The sequence below is a fragment of the Euphorbia lathyris genome, chromosome 10, assembly GCF_963576675.1.
Source record: "Euphorbia lathyris chromosome 10, ddEupLath1.1, whole genome shotgun sequence".
Lineage (NCBI taxonomy): Eukaryota > Viridiplantae > Streptophyta > Magnoliopsida > Malpighiales > Euphorbiaceae > Euphorbia > Euphorbia lathyris.
Genome location: NC_088919.1, coordinates 52119573 through 52125111, shown reverse-complemented (window position 1 = coordinate 52125111; position 5539 = coordinate 52119573).

Sequence of the window (5539 nt, the reverse complement as noted above, 5' to 3'; positions counted from 1 at the left end):
GGAAATAAAAACGTCAAGCTAACTCGTCTCTCAAGATTTGTATTTCAGGTACGAGAAAGGAGCAAAAATCCACTCAATACGCGGGGCATATTATCCTGTACGTGGGGCGTGAAACATAGTGCCAGAAATAATTGCCTTATCCGCAGGCACCATGTGGAACTGACTCAGCATACGCGGGGCGTATGACACACTACGCGGGGCGTATGACACATGTCGGCAATAATTGGCCTAATCCTGAAAGTCAGACTGCACTGTCTCCCAGAGTCAACTATACCTACGCGGGGCGTACCACTATTTACGCGGGGCGTAAAAAGGCAGTTCTTCAACATAAAAGATCAGAGACTCTTTTACGCGGGGCGTACTTCAGCTACGCACGGCGTAAGGGCACCAATTCAGGCAATAAAATTCCAGAGACTCAAACACGCGGGGCGTATAATCCTCTACGCAGGGCGTACTTGAGTCAACAAGACAATGAATTGGTCCACATGCAGAAGATTTCTGACGGAATAGGCATTTACGCGGGGCGTAGACCAAAACACGCGGGGCGTATCATGGGATTTCTGCACCAAATAATGTTGCTCCATGCTTGTGCTTTGTGAAATTACAAACTTGCCCTTGCTTGATGTCTATAAATAGATAGCTCTTGAACTTCATTTGACACCAATTATATACTAGAGAGCTATACTATACTCTTTCCTTTTCTTGTAATTTAGATTCAGATTTTGTAGTTAAACTCTCCCCCTCGAGAGCTTGTTCGGTTGTTCCGGCGTTCCATCAAAGTTCCGCTCCATCATTCGTCACCAAGCTCGAGAGTTCCACCTCCACGACCTAGGAGACGGCTTTGAGTTCGGTTAGCTAGTTCCAAGGGCGGATTCTCCCTTTTTACTTGCTAATTAGCTTGTACTCTTCCTATGTACTAGGCTTGGTTGTATTTCATCTAAACACTTTCCATATTTATAATTTACGGCTTATAATCTCTATTTCCCTTTACGTGTTAATGTTTATTGCTTGTTTTGATATTGATAATTGATTATTGTGTAGGAGCACGCGATTATCGCCGCCATCCGGGCTATCTTTAGGGAATTATATAGGTGTTGCCTTACCGGAAGTGACAAACCGGAAACCGTAGGAATTGACAAGCCACGGAACTTATGGGCCCTAATTTCTAGATCCCCCGCATTAGACACGCCTTGACTAGGAATCACGTAGTCTAAGTACTTCACGGGTCGGTCTCACTACACTTGGTCGTCTTTGCAAGAGTAAACCATTATCCGTATACATTTAGAATCGTTATTCATCGTGGTTATAACTTATCATACACACCCCGCTTCATAGAGTTTTAGCTACACGAATCTGTGTCGCTAATAGTTAGGAATAGTGTGTAGTTGTGTCTTACTTTACCCCAAAGTAATCACCGCTTAAATAACATACGAAACCGAGTCGTCTAATACTTGTAATTATAAATCCCGTGGATTTGATACCCGGTCTTAACCGGATTATTACTTGATACGACGGGGTACACTTGCCCCTAAGTAGTCGTAGTGTCTAGTGGAATTAGAACATTTAAAAGATCACATCCATATTCATAGCACATTCACCACAATACACATTTAGTCGTCGTAAGAAACTCTACCCCTAGTCTTTACACGCATCAAGTTTTTGGTGCCGTTGTCGGGGATTTATAATTTGCTACAATATTAGGCAAAAACGTTTCATTGTTAGTTTAAGCATTCTTTTTGTATAAATTGTTTATATATACGTTTGCTAACATTGTTCTTTTTTGTTGATAATTCTTATATACTTGTTTTACTTTATGCACACCCGATCTAAAAGTGATTCTCTCGTACCTATTGATCTCGAAATTGAACGTACTCTTTGTAGGATTCGAAAAGAGAGAATGGAAAACCCCAACGCCGAGGTCAACCAACCCAACGGAAACCCAAGGCCACACGTGAACAACATCCGCGGGGCCAATGATACGCATTCGATGATGGAGATCCTTGCGCCGCATCGTCCCCAAAATCGTAACGGCATTGTCGCTCCCACAATTCCGGCCAACACATACGAGATCAAGACCGGAATGATCAAACTGATACAACAATGCGGTCAATTCGGAGGGGAACTCCACGAAAACCCCAACGAACATTTGGATAAATTTCTTATGTGTGCCGATACCTCTCGGCAAAATGGTGTTCCCGTTGAGGCTGTGAGACTGAAATTGTTTCCTTTTTCATTGACAGGACAGGCGCTGGAGTGGCTACATTCATTGGAGGCGGGATCCATCACGTCATGGGAAGAGCTTGAAAAGGAGTTCCTCTCCTACTATTTTTCGCCGTCCAAAACAGTCAAGTTACGGACCGATATCACATCCTTCAGGCAGTTGGAATGCGAGGCCCTTCACGCAGCTTGGGCTAGGTTCCGGAAGTTGCTCCGAAACTGCCCCCACCATGACATCCCAAAGCACGACTTGGTAAGCACTTTTTACCACGGGTTAACTCCCACTAACCGTGCGACTGTTGATTCCGCTGCAGGTGGGGATCTATTTCGAAAGTCAGCTAGTGAGGCCTACGAGCTCATTCATGAGCTCGTAAGGAAAAGTGTGCAATGGCAAGAGGATCGGCTTGCTGGCCCGTCGCGACACCAGACATTCGCTGTGGAGAAAGAGGCTCCGAAAAGCTCCATAGATGAAATGAACAAGAAGCTTGACTCGTTGATCGCCCAATTAAGCCTCAATAAAAGTGTACATGTCATGATGTGCACTCACTGTGGTGGAGACCATGATGCGTTTAATTGCCAAATCGGTAGCCCCTTCGCCGGCGATGCCGAAAACGTAAGTTATATAGGAGGTAACCAAAGGTATAATTCCCATCTGAACTCCTATTCTCACCACAATAATAATAATAATAATAGCAGATGGAGGCCTCGGTATCAACACCCGAACTTATCATATGGAAACAATAATAACGTGTTGAGGCCCCCATCCGGCTTTGAGCAAGAATTTCGGGAAAACGGGCTCGGGAAATCACAAGCCGCGCCCGGTAATCGAAACGCTCCGCCTTCCAATAATGTACATGACCAATCGGTCACGTCCTTATTGAAGGACATATTAACCCGTCTTTCCGATAGCGAAGTGTTTTGTAGGGATATTAGCCTCCAGGTGGCCCACCTGAACCGTCAACAACAAGAAAGGCCACTAGGAACCCTCCCGGCAAACACTGAACAAAATCCGCGGGGTAAGAATAGGGAATCTGGGCAAGCGATAACGCTCCTCAACAATAGGAGTTCGGAGCCGTCAAGCTCTGATAACATTGAGATATTATCCTGAGGACCAAAAGGGATATTCACCTCAAAGTACGCCGCGTAGTGGTCTCCAAAAGGAAGCTGGTTGGTGGATCTCCCCAGACCAGCTCAGAAAGATCCGCCGGCGGACCTATAGGGCAAATCTCTCCCTTCGCCTCTATAACGGCTGGCCGCTGACTCGGCCATAAAAGATCATTAATGAGTTATTAATTAGCTAATCCGCCAGATTCAGAATAACCCGTAACCGCCATTAGTGAGGCATTAATGGAGACTTTCTAGTTACCTGAAGGTTACAACTTCCCAGCTATATAGCCTGATCCCCCAGGTTATCAAGGTACACACACATTCTCACCATTCTTGTCAATTCCGTTGGTTTCCTTGATCCATCTTACTGACTTTGGCATCGGAGTGTTCCCGGCCGATCCCAACGGCACCTCACAGGGAAGTGCTCCGATCAAGGATTTTTCCTCAAGTTAACATTGGTGCGGTGAGCGTGGAATCCTTAATCAAACAAAGGGTTTTTTCGTTCACGCTGAAAACGCAATGACCAACGGAGGTGAAAATCCCTCCTCAGGGATTGAAACGCCGTTAGTTACACCATCTAGTGCTAGTCGCACCGATACAACCGCTCCAATAATGCATGTCGACAATAACATGCCTACCGCTGCTTTTATCAATATGTGTGCACAAGATATCGAGGCGCGATATGGACTCGAGATAGGAAATCGCCTTCGAACATACATGACTCTTCCTCCGCGTTGGAGTACGACGTCTACGTCAACCGTTTCATCTTTGCCTTTGTTAAACTTTGGCCTTGGACCAAGTGCCCATAGCTCCTCGTTCCTTCAAGCTCACAACACAGATTCCATGTTAACTGCCACGACATCAGGTGGCGAGCGACCAATTAATCGGGAGTTATTCCCTGGTGAAGGAAGTCAAAGAAATGATACAACCCTTCCTGGCGGATCTGGGGGTCCGGTGTTGAATCTTGGTGGGTCCGATATACCCAGGCGTCCACGGACGAATTTATCCCTGGGCGGATCTAAAGGGCCAGCTCGCAAGAAGCATAGAAAAGAGAAGGATAAGCGGATAAGGTCACCTTCGCCCCGACGAGCAAGGTCCTCCCGTCGTGGCAGATTGCCCCCATCTACTGGCCGTAGGCGAAGTAAAAGGCCAGAAAAGGCATCCCATGCAAGTGGACCACCACCGCCGCCGCCTTCAGGAACTGTTGGACACATCCCGTCAGGAGGCCAGGGGGGAGGAAGTGGTCCGACTCCCCCAGGTGGAGGAAATTGAGGGAGAGGTGGTGGTGGAGGAGGAGGCGGAGGAGGAAGTGGACGCGGTAATGAAGGAAGACGTTCGCCATCAGATCCATCGTCTGATTCAAGTTCTTCTTCTTCTTCTTCTCCAAGTAGATCGCCACGAAGAGGCCGTCCCAGAGCGGATCCGAAAAATTTTGATGATAGGGTAAGGGCCCTGGTGCTCCGTATGAATGAAGAAAATGCCAGGCCCAACCCGTTCGCCAATAGAGATTCGCCTTTTGCAGCTTGGATTGAGGCGGAGGAGACAGAAAGAGCTTTTAAGATTCCCAATCTCGCAATATACACAGGCAAAGATAATCCAGAAGCTCACGTTCGAAAGTATCGAATACTGGCCAGGCTCAACCGAGCCACCGAGCCCGTGCTCTGCAAAATGTTTGTCACCACGCTGGGGGGCCCAGCCTATTTGTGGTTTCAATCTCTACCTCCGGGCTCGATAAACAGCTTCGATCAATTGAGCAGGGAATTTTGTGCTAAATTCGCTGGTTGTATTCCTGCAGTGGTGAAGTCTGGAAAGCTCTTTGAGTTAAAGCAGAAAGCGAATGAGCCCCTTCGGGAGTATGTGGACACTTTCAACCAATTGTGCATACAAATCGTTGATGTGGATATCTCCGTAGCTGTGGAATGTTTCGTAAGAAACACTACCTGCAAGAGTTTGCAGGAAGATCTCATCCGAAAGAAACCCACCAGCATGGCGGAGCTGATGGAGCGTTGTAAAGATTTTATAAAGGTGGACGACATTCGCCGAGGTTCACCATCATCGCCAAAAAGAGACAGGGGCGAATCTCGTCTTCGAGATCGGGACAAAGACAAGCGTCAGGATCCTTCCTCCCGAAGCAAGCGAAGAGATTCTAGGAATAAATCAACGTTTGTCACCTCCTTTACACCTCTCAATGCTTTTAAGAGTGAAGTTCTTATGT